General features: G+C 45.7%; 1 protein-coding gene across 1 annotated transcript in view; it reads right to left on the reverse strand.

The window, feature by feature from the left end:
* APBB3 (amyloid beta precursor protein binding family B member 3) overlaps window positions 1-13,711 on the reverse strand; it is a 222,114-nt gene that overhangs the window by 53,887 nt on the left and 154,516 nt on the right. The window lies entirely within an intron of this gene.

Raw genomic sequence — 13,711 nt, forward strand, 5'->3', positions numbered from 1 at the left:
AGCACGAACGTATGGTGGTAAGTTGGGGTGGGGGTCTAGGTGAGGCGGGAGAGGTGGGAATTCGGCAATTCCTCACGATAACCGGAATTTTGTGATGGGGAGGGGGGATCGTCAATCAATGATTTAGGAAGGTAGAAGTTGCAAAGGTCAAGGAGGTCAGAGGGTGAGAGATTGTTCAAAACGTGGAGGGGCGTATGGGTACAACAGTCGAGGGGTGTAGTGCTCCACGGTTTAGAATTAGAGGTGTGTTGTGGGCCAGGGGCGGGCTGGCTGGGACAGTTAATGAGCAATCTGGAGTTGAGGGAGTTAAAGTCTTTTCTAAGTCCCGTGAGTTCGGTCGTCAGTGTTGAGAGATTGTGCTCAATGTTAGACAGGGTCTGGATAAAGCGAGTGAGGGATGATGCAGTGGAGAGTGGGGAGGGAGATAGGTTGTGTTCAATGTTGGACGGGGAGGAGAGCTAATGGGGGGTGGGGGGGGGGAAAGAAGGGTGTACGGGCTGTGGAACGGAGGTATGACCGGGGAATGGGACAGGCTCTTTCTGGAGTTAGAAGATGAGGTTAGGGATGGTAGGAGGGCATGAGGGGAGTGGGGAAAGACGACAACGGCTTCCGGGAGTTGAGTGGCATATAGAAAATTGGGCCAAGAGGGGAGCATTGACGGGTTCCAGGGGGGAGGTCAGGCATTAGGAGAGTGGCAAGGGATGCAGGGTGGAGTCGGTCATTGGGGGTGTGTGGGTTTGAGGGACGGAGAGTGTTGTGAGACGTCAGAAGGAGGGAGGGGCATGGGAGATGGGGTGGTTGGAGGTCAGGATTTGGGAGAAAGCATTAGCAGTTGGGACGTCTCGGGAGGGACGGAAGGAGTCGAGGGGGGAGGGTGTGGGATAGAGTAGCTGGGTGTCGAGAGGTTGGGAATATGAGGAATGACTGGATAGTAGGAAATACAAGGTATTGAAATGATGCTCGAAGAAGGCAAGGTGGTGTTCAGAGGCAAGGATGAGAATATTGTCAGGTATAAATATGGAGATGTCAATTTTGCCAAAGAGGGATGAGGAGGGGGTGGTAGACAGTTTGAATCTATACAGGATTTTACTTGATTTGGATACTGTTAGGTGGTGGAGGAAAGTGCTTTTCCATTTGGAGGGGCGTTTAGAGTAGAAGATGTAATTAGTTTTAATAGGGAAGGAGAGGCTGAGGTAGTTATCGACAATTATTGTTTACAGGTGCTGAATCAGTATTTTGTGTTAAAAAAAATTCTTTGCCTTTTTGAGAGGTTCGGGGGGTAGAAAATGGTCCATGAGTTGGGGCCATGTCTGCTGAGGGTAGAGTCATGAATTGTGGGGGGGAGATTGAGAGGTGGCATGTTGAGGTGATAATGTTGTGGAGGGGGAGAGAGAGGGCGGAGACAGGATGTGGAGGGGGAAGGGGTGGAAGATTTGGAGAGGGAGGATAGTGCTGACTAGGGTCGTCGCGGGGGTGTTAGGAGGGAGAGTACCAAGATAGAGAGGTAAGAGGGGGTGAGAAAATCTGTAGGACAGGGGAATGAGGGAGGACCGGTAAGATAAAAAGGGAGAAAGTAAACAGTCAGAGGAGTCACCAGGAGAGAGGGAGGACAGAGTTGGACAGGAGGGAGAGTCAGGTAAGAGACTGAGTGAGAGATAAACAATCTTAGAGCACGTAGGAAAAGAGGGGGTCCGTTCTAGGGGGAGGAGAAGGAGGTCAGTGTTGGGCAGGGGGAGGGGGGTTGGTGTTGGTGTAGATTGATAGAAGAAAGAGGGTTGAACTATTTGATTCTGTGCAGGGTGAAAAGTTACAGGAGCACTCACAGGCAAAATAGCAATAAAGGAGAACAGTGTGTGGAGGTTACAGTGAGGAGAGAAATATAGGACGATCTATGTTTCCACGTCTGCATTAATTGACAAGGCCCAATTCCTCTTACTGAAGATATTTGGATTGCAGGTTTTTGACAGGGCTGACAAAGGAATGAACCGCTTAGCCGTCCGATTCCTGACAAGAGGTGGTGTCCAATACAAAGGTTCTAACTTTTACCTACACGACTCCAAACCCCGGTTCTTTCCTTTGAAGAGGCAGAGCCTTCAGGAACCAAGGGATTTACCAAAGGGGGCTCGTACCACAGGCAAGCCCTTCTGCTTGTCCTTGAATAGTGGTTTGCTTAGCCTTTTACCTCTGAATTGGCTGAACGTTACAGCTAATCAAACTGCAAATCATTCTTTCCCAGGTATTAGTTCAGGCTCGTTGAGAGAAGGTCTTGCTGGTCCTGTTGACTCCCTTATCCAAGCTCTGCTCTGGTTCCCAAACTTACTGGAACTTTCTTCCAACTATCCTTTTCTGATTCCATCATTCCCCAGTCTCCCCCCAACTCACAGGGCCAATTCCACAAAAAATGATCCTCCACCAATCTCTAACATTAGTGTCCTAAAAAATTTAGAGTATGCTTGGAGATCCCCAGGAACTTTGTTGGACGCTACTCAGTTCATCTGACAATCCCAGCCCGCAAAAAACACAAACACATATCAATCTGCATGGGATGTATGGAATAACTTTTGTTTGGACATGGGTTCAGATTCATTTTGAGTGGATATACTTTTGGTGGTTAATTTTCTAGACTCTTTAGCTTCCTAAGGGGAGGCTTTTAGATTGATAAACACCAATAGGTCCACCGTTTCGACAGACCATGTGAGTGTCAATGGAGTACCTGTTGGATCACAACCTCTTGTTTGTCGTCTGTTGAGGTAGAAAGATTTTCTAATACACCGGTTCAAAACTACAGTCTTAGGTGGGATGGTAAATAATATTGCAGTTGAAATTAGTTTAACATGCTTTACAGAAGTGTATTATTAATGTAATCTAGTTGTGCCGCAAAACACCATGTTAGTTAAAGTGGATGCTGTTCCTAGGTTGTTCATTCACTCCTGCTCTTCCCCCTCCCATCTCGTTCCCCGTCCCATCTTCTATCCCTACAGGCTCCACAGAGCCAAAATAAGATGGTATAATAGACTTTTCCTAGTGTGCATGTATTGTGAATGAACTTTCGAGTTTTAAACTACAAACATGTTTCAAAGTCCTTCTACTGTAGTTCCGATGGTGGATCTAATCCTATTTGGTTGTATAAAGCTCATTGTCAAATGTTTCATATTTCTTTGCACATCTTTGGATAGCGACAACATGAAAGATGATCAATGCTTTCCTGAAATGCGTTTGTTTTTATGAACTTTGGAAGTGATGCAGAGAAGTCTGGATTGTAGAATAACTTGTTATTTTTGATCATGCCACAACGAGACTGCATTTTTCCTAATTTCCTAATTTGCTATGCAAGAATTGTGTATAAGGACCCCTTGATTTTGGGGATGAACCAGAGATTTTCCTTAACTTCCTTCAGCTTGGGGTGCAGGCCGTTTTTTTTAAGTGTAATTCTTACAGATGGATTTTAGAAGACTTTCCCATTCCACGAGAGATGTTGTCCAACTCATTTATGATTTTACTGTTCATTCCGGATTTAGAATATCTCTGATTCTGACTACTCTTTATAACTCTGCATTTAAGCCTTCGTGGCATGTAACCTGTATCACATGATTTTAAGAATTTGTAATAAAACTCTTTAACTTTTCTCTAACCTACAACTCAGCTATTGAGTCACCCCAGTTACTTATTAGCAACTCTGCTAAACTAATGTTAGGTTTGATTTTGGAGAGGGGGCCTTTTAGGGCAAGATCAACACGGAGCAGAATTGCCTGAAGAAAATTTGGGGTGATCTGAATTTTTTGGTATCTTAAATGTTGGGGTTCTGGGTTCTGCTCCCACAATGTAAATAAAGTGGCTACTTTGTGGAGGAACAATTAGTTCATGGAATTGATAGAGGCATTTAGAAGTTGAAGACATCTTGAGAGGAAGTCAAGAAGGTATGTCGACAAAAGATCTTGCAGGTTAATACAAAGGGGGCTTTGCAAAATGATCTAATGACCAAAGGGAGATTTTCACTCTGCGATTATAGCTGAATCTGTGAATCATTTCACAGCCCAACTAAAGCTGTTCAAAAAGTTGACATCCCTATGCTGGTCCGACTCCCTCCATCATCCAAGACTGCAGGCAATCCTGTCCCAATCTTCAGAAACGTGCCAGTATAAGGCAATCTACATTGGTCCAAAATATTGGAGCTTCCACAGAACCACTGGGATGAGACTGAACACTCCCTGGGGGCAGGCTTGAACTGAAACAAGGACTACAGAACAGTAGGTCTTCCCAATGATATGTTACTCAAAAAGCTCATCTAGTCTGAGTTTATAACGAGGAGAGCTTTTGCAAAGAAACTATTTTAAAGTGCATCTGCTTACGATGTAAAAATCCTTTCTCATGCTGATGATGAAGGCTCTGTCCTGGAAGTCTTAATGTAAGACATGTATTCTTTCGGTCGTTCCGGGTGCTTAATCTGATAGGACATATTTAAATGTATACGGGCAAAATTGAAATTCCTGATTACAACCACACCGGGCAACTGGTTAACAGTCTGCTTTTTTGCAATGAATCAAGCCCAACTAAAGGGCTGCACTGTGCTCACCGCCTAAAACAGAAACATTATTACCACTCATGGGCGAGCTCATCTGGTTCTCTCTTCGGCTTCGAGGATCAGAAAATGTGGACAACCCTGCCTTTTCCTTCAGCAACCTCTTTCCAGTTGTTGATGTTGAGGAAGAGGCCGGGAGATTATCGCTCGAAAAACTCCAAGGAAACCAGGCATCAATAGGTACTAAAGTTGTACACTGCTGAGTCATCTACTTTCACTTCCTGCAGGGAATGGCCACATCCCACCCCCTTCCTCTGCAGCAGTGTGCGATGAAAGGAAGTTATTTTAGTTGGAGGTTCATACACTTCAATTTGTAAAACAAACCACCTACACACAATAAACTGAAGGATATTAAGCAGAAAATACCAACTGCACGAATAGTACAGATAAGTCACTTAAAGGAGTTTTCAAACCCGTTAAAGAAGAAGATTTAAATTATTTGAGGCAGCTGAAAATTATAATTCATAACTCCAGACCATTCCTGTCCAGTCGACTAGAGTCTTCAAGCTTATTTTTGTAAGAAAACATGTAGTTCTAAATACCTTTCAAGAGTTCTTATCTCAGAGGTCAATACTTTTAATTTCTCATTTCGTGTTTTCCTGCTAAGAGTTTATTGGATGAGACCAGGTTCCTTCTCTTCCTAAGTTTTGCAACTGGGACAAGAGGATGCAAAACATAATTTGCACTTAACGCTAAATAAGTCCTTAGCTGAATTGTTGCTTGGCAAAATAAACTTTACATACACTTCTTATTTTTCTGGTGTGCACAGAAGTGATTATTGTTTACACCTTTATCTTTTTTTCTGTAACCTTTGGAGTTTGAATTTGACACATTTACAAATGCGAACCACATTATTTTGGTTACTATCTATTAGGAAAACTCACCGAGTGCCATGGAAATATATACAGTTATTGTAACTATAGATTGACGCACATGCATAAAGAGGGCAGGCTATGAGGGGAATGCATGTGAATTGCTAGCGAAGGGGTGAGGATTACAAGAGCAGAGCCGGGGGATTCACTGAAATCAATGTTGTTAACAAATTAATGTCAGTATCTTGTAATGCAGCAAATGCTTCATTAAACTGCAGTAACCCCAGCTAGCAGGCTTTTAGGCATTGATGTACTCAATGATGCAGTGTTACTGTTGTATTGACTGTGCTTAACTTGCTGAAGGCAGTGTAACAACCATGCTCAGTGCAGGGATGGCTTTCATGGAAAGGATCGCCCCTTCCCCACAGTTCTCCCCACGGAGCATTTATACCCCATACCATCGTTGTACCATGTCCATAATTAGTGTCACTCTATCTGGAGATAGAACAAGCTTTGGCAAATACAACAGCCTGACTCGAATTTCGAATAAGTAAAATTTTAATTTAGGTTTGTTGCAATAAAAAAAAAGAAGCAAAACGATTACTTTCTATACACAATTTATCTATGAGATAAAGAGTGTAATGTGCGAGGAAACAATGTACTTTTGAAGTCTGTAATAATCCCTCATGCATTGCAATGCAAGCACTCTTTAGGAGGTGGGATGATAAATCAAACAACTAACACCATGAGCTGACATAGAAATACTGCTCTGGGTGAAACCAAAATCCTCTCAATACATATTTTTATAACCTGGCAAAAATAAATGTAAAAGGCCCCAAACAAAGCACTGGCAAAGGCAATATGTCTGGTATTGGCTGCCAGAATTTTTGACTTTGCCAAAGCTTTTTGTAATGTTTTAGTAAACCATTGCAAAAACGTTTAAAAAACAAACAAACGAGAGAACATCTTTATAAAAAAAAAGAAAACTCACATTGGCCCACCATCCCCTGGCAGTGAAAGATATTACTATTCATATGGGTGAAAGGACTTTACGTTGTCAGAATGCCGTCACCCACACAAACAGGACCCAGTAGCTGAAGGGGGGTGACCCACTGCCCCATGCAGTAGAGTATGGTGGCCGGAAGCAAAATGTGAATGATACTACTGCAGACCAATGAATGAAGAGGGCTGACTGAAGCCCCTCCAAGTGAGTATATTACATGTATACTTACAAAATCAAAAAGTCATGGCTAACATCAGACCTAAACAAGAATAGCCTGAATAATAGGAGGCAGATATGCAAGACTGAAGATGGATAGTCACTGACCTCAATGGTTCATTATGTAGTGACATTTAGAGTGATTGTATAGACAATGTCCGCACAGCTTGAGTTGTCATACTGACCCATTAACAACTTTATGTTGTGCATAACCCCTTTTCGCCATGGAGTGTCATCCTCCTTCCAGTTGGCATACCCTTCCTTGATTCAGCTGAGCAGAGCAGAGGAGTGAGAGTATGACAGGTTTTTAATATTTGAGTGCAGTGTTTTGAAGTTCTCAACTACTGGCCTTCATGTAGTTCACAGAGTTTGCCACTTTTCCAACACCAAATGCACTCCAATACTGCTCTCCTATGAGTGTGTGTTGCCACTGGTAACTGGCAAGCATTTTATTTGCATACACTGCTTAGCTCTTTCTCCAGGTTTTCAGAAACTGTGTCGCGCTAGTAACTCTCGAGCTTTTTGCATGAAAGATCTTAGCTTTATCTGGTGGGAAATCTGTAATTGAGCTTTGCGACTGTAACTCACAAGCACTCTGTACATGGGTGTATACCTTGCTCTTTTTGTCATATGTGACTCAAAGCAAATTATTCTCTTGTTCAAAAATACGAAAGCCCACCTTTAGTGGAACTCTGCGACCTTTGCATATTTTTGGTAGTTTTTGTGAGAAATATCAGAATTTTGTGAGACAAGTCTATGCAACTTTGCACACCCTTACAGGGGAGTTATGGCTTACATGCAAATAGACCCGATTCAGCCGCCTGAAATTGCCTCTGCTTCAGTAGAAGTCAATGGGGAAAATACATTCTCCCGAGTATTATTTTAAAATCTCCTACTCTCCTCTTCTAAAATGTTGTCATGCTGCGTTATGGGACCCCTTAAAATACATGCCATACCCCAAAGCGCGGCCTTCGCATTCTGTACCTCACAAATGCTCAGAATACACAAAAAACACTTGCTTTCAGGGTGTCTGTCGCTCAGTATACATTTAAAGGAGAGTCTGGGGTCGTATACAGTAACTTCGAACGGGGCAAAATCAGGGATTATCCTTTTTTCACTTTTTTTGCGGAATTTGAGATTAAACGTTCTTTACACTCGGGTAAACATGACATAAAATGGTTTCAGACTGTTCTAGATTTAGCTGATTATAAGTGGCAAAAATATATTTTGTTTGCCATTCAATTATGACTATTGTGGCAAAGTTTCAGGCAAAATTAGTCATTTTTTTATCACAAAAGCAGCAAAACAGGCTTCTCTAAAGAGCAGCACGTGAGCTACTGGGAGCTCTCCAGCTGCATAGAAGTAGCTCTCCTGTGTCCAGTCCAGCCTAAGGAGTTTGAAGCTTTTGCTTGACTGAATTCATATATGTAAATCAAAATTGAAAAAAATTATATATTTGAAACAAGAATGTGGGAATTTTCAGAACTGGTAAGCTGATTGTTGATTTTTCAAAATATAATTAAAGATGATATTTGAGTGATAAATTATGTGGTGTTGGGGAGGCTTTTACTAATAGTATTATATTGAATTCAGGGGCATTTAAGATATGGCTAGTACGTACAGTGCCTAATTTGTGCCGGTGCTTTCCGGTGCTTAGCATCGGCACTTATTTCTTAGGGCCGGGTCTACACTCCATAAAATTAAAATTAAATTGGATGCGGCATAGACACCTGCCTTATTATGAGGCACATTTCGCCACTCTGGGAGGGACTCCCCGAGAGCACACAGCTGAGCAGTGCATGCCAATGCTCCTGCCTAAGGCTAATAATGGAAGACACATAGTTCGCCCCGGCTGTAATCACGTCCCTGGTCCCTCCTGCTTGAAAAGCTGCGCAGCCCCCGGAGCAGGTCAGCCTTCTCGAAAAGGCACCTCTCCCCTCTCTAACATCCGCCCGCCTCTCCGCTTCTGCTTCCTGCCTCTACAGTAATCCTGAAGTCACTCTCATAGCGGAAATAGGCGGGCATTTTCATTTCTAAAGGGATCATTTGAAAATAAATGATACAGTGGCTCCCGGACAGCTCCTCTAGTCCTGAACCCTGTCTGCCACAGTGCCACCGGACTGCCCTTGGCCTTACAAGCCATGGGAGCAGAAGCAACCACTGTAAGAAGAGGGGCAGGAGCAAGGTGCAGCACCTTCTATATCAGGGGTCTCCAACCTTTTCTGTAGTGAGAGCTAATTCTGCTCAAGGAAAGTCCTGCCGAGCTACTAGCATATTTTATCACTGTAAAATTCTGATGGTATGTATTAACATTACACTATGACCACCCTAAGAAAGATTTATCAGTAGTCACCACCCAAACATTCCAGATGAAGTTATCAGCAGAATGCTAGGAAAACGTTTATCAATATTGAATGCTTGTAATCAAGTAAAATTCAAATCATCACATGCTGTGTGCCACAAAGGGTACTACCAATCAATCAATCAATCAATCAATGACATTTATAGAGCGCACTACATACCCGTAGGGTCTCAAGGCGCTGGGGGAGGGGGGTGCCGCTACTGCTCGAACAGCCAGGTCTTCAGCTTCTTCCTGAAGGAGAGATGGTCTTGGGTCAGGCGCAGGTCGGCCGGGAGGGAGTTCCAGGTCTTGGCGGCCAGGTAGGAGAAGGACCTTCCTCCTGTAGTCGCTCTTCGGATGCGGGGGACGGCGGCGAGGGCGTGGTTGGCTGATCGGAGGTGGCGTTTGGGAGCGTAGAAGTTGATTCGGCTGTTGAGGTAGCTTGGGCCTTGGTCGTGTAGGGCTTTGTGTGCCTGGGTGAGGAGGCGGAAGGTGATTCTTTTGTTGACGGGGAGCCAGTGAAGGTCTCTCAGATGTCCGGAGATGTGGCTGGTTCGCGGGATGTCGAGGATGAGTCTGGCTGAGGCGTTCTGGATCCGCTGGAGTCTCTTCTGGAGCTTGGCGGTGGTACCGGCGTAGAGGGCGTTGCCGTAGTCCAGTCGGCTAGTGACGAGGGCCTGGGTGACGGTCTTCCTGGTCTCGGTGGGGATCCACCAGAAGATCTTCCGTAGCATGCGTAGGATGTTGAAGCACGACGAGGAGACGGCGTTGACTTCCCTGGTCATGGAGAGGGAGGAGTCCAGGATGAAGCCCAGGTTGCGTGCATGGTCTGTCGGTTTGGGTGCGGTGCCCAGGGCGGGGGGCCACCAGGAGTCGTCCCAGGCGGAGGGTGAAGAGCCCAGGATGAGGACCTCCTTCTTGTCCGAGTTCAGTTTCAGGCGGCTGGTCGTCATCCACTCGGCTACCTCTTTCATCCCTTCGTGCAGGTTGGCTCTGGCGGCGGTGGGGTCGTTGGTCAGGGAGAGGATCAGCTGGGTGTCGTTGGCGTAGGAGATTATGCTGAGGTTGTGTTGGCGTGCGATGGCCGCGAGGGGGCTCATGTAGACGTTGAAGAGGGTGGGGCTCAGTGAGGATCCTTGGGGGACGCCGCAGATGACTTCGGTGGCCTCTGATTTGTACGGTGGTAGGCGGACTCTCTGTGTTCTTCCGTCGAGGAAGGAGATGATCCATTCCAGTGCCTTGTCCTGGATTCCGACGTTGCTGAGGCGCTGTACTAGGGTGCGGTGGCAGACAGTGTCGAATGCCGCGGAGAGGTCTAGGAGGATGAGGGCCACTGTTTCTCCGTTGTTCATCAGTGCTCGGATGTCATCGGTGGCGGCTATGAGGGCGGTCTCGGTGCTGTGATTGGCTCGGAAGCCGGACTGTGAGGGGTCGAGGGATCCATTCGTCTCGAGGAAGGCGGCCATCTGCTTGTTGACGGTCTTCTCGATGACTTTGGCTGGAAACGGTAGGAGCGAGATTGGGCGGTAATTCTTGAGTTCGGTGGGGTCCGCTGTGGGTTTCTTGAGTAGAGCGCTGAGTTCGGCGTGCTTCCAGCTCTCAGGGAAGGTGGCGGTGTCGAAGGATGTGTTGATGATGTCTCGCAGGTGGGGTGCGATGACAGCGTCGGCCTTGTTGAAGACGTGGTGAGGGCAGGGGTCGGTCGGTGATCCGGAGTCGATGGAGTTCATCGTGCGGATGGTGTCTTCGGTGCTGATCGGGGTCCAGGCGTGGAGGGTGGTGGTGGGGGGTGGTTGTTCGGTCTTGGTGTACGTTGGTTGGTTGTTGAAGCTGTTGTGTATGTCCGCGATCTTGTTGTGGAAGCATGACGCGAGGGAGTTGCAGAGGTCTTGCGATGGGGTGATGTCGTTGTTTCCTGCGCTGGGGTTGGATAGCTCTTTCACGATGTTGAAGAGTTCTTTGCAGTTGTGTGCGTTGTTGTCCAGCCGGTCCTTGAATGCAGTTTTCTTGGCGGCGCGGATCAGCTGGTGGTGCTTCCGGGTGGCCAGCTTGAAGGTGGTCCTGTTGTCCGGTGTGGGTTCCCTTCTCCAGACTTTCTCGAGGGCTCGGCAGTTCTTCTTGGAGCTCTTGAGTTCGTCGGTGAACCACGGGGCCTTCTTGCTGCCGGGTCTGTTGGGCGGGGTCCTCAGCGGGGCGAGCTCGTCCGCGCAGATGCTGATCCACTTCGTGAGGTTGTCGGCGGCCTGGCTGCGGTTCGCTGAGCTGGCAGGAGGGTGCTGGCTCAGGGAGGTGGCGAGCTGGTCTGCTGTGATCTTGTTCCAGCTTCTGCGGGCGGCCTGTTGCTGGTGGTGGTGGGTCTTCGTTCTCTTGAAGGTGAAGTGGACGCAGCTGTGGTCCGTCCATTGAAGCTCTGTGGCGTGGCTGAAGTCGATGTCTGTGCTGGAAGAAAAGACTGCGTCGAGTGTGTGTCCGGCGAGGTGGGTGGGGGTGGACACCAGCTGCTTGAGTCCAAGATTGGCGAGGTTGTCGAGCAGGGTGCTGGTGTTGCGGTCGTTGTTGTTCTCCAGGTGGAAGTTGAGGTCCCCCAGGAGGATGTAGTCAGCGGAGGGTAGGGCGTGCGGGCTGATGAAGTCGGTGATGTCCTCGCTGAATTGTGTGCGTGGTCCCGGGGGTCGGTAGATCAGGGTGCCTCTGAGGGTGGTGTTCGGGTCGGTGTGGATCTGGAAATGCAGGTGTTCCGCAGTGGTCAGGGAGTTGTCGGTGCTGGTCGTGAGACGGATGGTGTTCCTGTGGATGATGGCGATGCCTCCTCCCATCTGGTTGGCGTTGCGGTCCCTCCGGACTCTACTACCACAGCAGTAAGTCTCCCCAACTCAAATTGAATTTTCATTCAGCTAACAACTTTAAAAGCTTTTTTAGAATTGTAATATTTTGTCTTCATTAGCATATTAGTTTTTAAAAATACACATATTTTTCTATCAAAACGACTGTCCACTTTCCAGCAATCAAACTCAATTTTCCAAAAGAAAAACCTTTTACGAAAAAGCATAATTTTTTTCTTTAAAAATCAAATCAGTTTTCATTGTTAGAAAATACACTGTCCCTAAACATCAGCTTTTTGTTTTCATTGAGTACTGCATGTAAAAATGCCAGGGATGGACAAATTCTGCTTCAAATACCCAGGAATTGGATTCATAGGCCATGCTTGCTCACCATAACACTATGAATGCATCTGTTAAGCTAATAATGCACACCATTAAACCGAGGCTACCACTGTGCCATAGCTGGATGCCCAACATATATCAGTAATGGACATTATTATAGGACAGGGGTCTCCAACCTTTTCTGTAGTGAGAGCTAATTCTGCTCAAGGAAAGTCCTGCCGAGCTAATAGCATATTTTATCACTGTAAAATGCTGATGGTATGTATTAACATTACACTATGACCACCCTAAGAAAGATTTATCAGTAGTCACCACCCAAACATTCCAGATGAAGATATCAGCAGAATGCTAGGAAAACGTTTATCAATATTGAATGCTTGTAATCAAGTAAAATTCAAATCATCACATGCTGTGTGCCACAAAGGGTACTACCACAGCAGTAAGTCTCCCCAACTCAAATTGAATTATCATTCAGCTAACAACTTTAAAAACGTTTTAGAATTGTAATATTTTGTCTTCATTAGCATAGTAGTTTTTAAAAATACACATATTTTTCTATCAAAACTACTGTCCACTTTCCAGCAATCAAACTCAATTTTCCAAAAGAAAAACCTTTTCAGAAAAAGCATAATTTTTTTCTGTAAAAATCAAATCAGTTTTCATTGTTAGAAAATACACAGTCCCTAAACATCAGCTTTTCGTTTTCATTGAGTACCGCCATGTAAAAATGCCAGGGATGGACAAATTCTGCTTCAAATACCCAGGAATTGGATTCATAGGCCATGCTTGCTCACCATAACACTATGAATGCATCTGTTAAGCTAATAATGTCCACCATTAAACCGAGGCTACCACTGTGCCATAGCTAGATGCCCAACATATATCAGTAATGGACTTTATTATAGGAGAAGCGGTTGCCACTCTGTCAGGATGGCTAAAAGCAAGCCAGTCATACTCTTAATATGTCAGTGATGGCAGCAAGTATGTAATTACTAGACTTGTATGCCCAAAATAGTCAAGGATGTAATATGGCAATGGCACAATTATACCATGAACGGGCACAAATGCGTCAGAGATAATACTCTTGTGATGGGGACCAGCATACATATTTGGCAGCCCTTGACCCTAGGAGTAGCTTCAAGGAACCAACACTGTTTATTAGGGAAGGACACAATGTAACACACCCACACAAAAATTTATATGATGCTTCCTCTCTTCCCTCACCTCTTTGGTTGATCATGCTCCCAACTAACACATTTTCACTCTAGTTCTTGCAGTCACACACTTTGGTTGGTTAGCCCTGGTTACTGCTGCCACTATTCTTTGATATCACACACGGTGTAACTGATAGAGCAGGGCATATAACATGGCCAATCTCCTTCTTAGGTAGATTTAAAGTGGATAAAGATGGTTCATGTGACAGACCCATAGGCCAACACCGTAGCCTACACATGCTTCAATACCCTCCGCATACTTCACAAGACCTTTAAACGGACCCCCCCGAATCCAAGAAGACCGTCACCCACGCACTCATCACCAGCAGGCTGGGCTTCCAGAATGCCCTCTATGCCGGAATCAACCAATCTCTGCTCCACA

This window comes from Lissotriton helveticus, chromosome 7 (genome assembly GCF_964261635.1).
Source record: "Lissotriton helveticus chromosome 7, aLisHel1.1, whole genome shotgun sequence".
NCBI classification, from domain to species: Eukaryota; Metazoa; Chordata; class Amphibia; order Caudata; family Salamandridae; genus Lissotriton; species Lissotriton helveticus.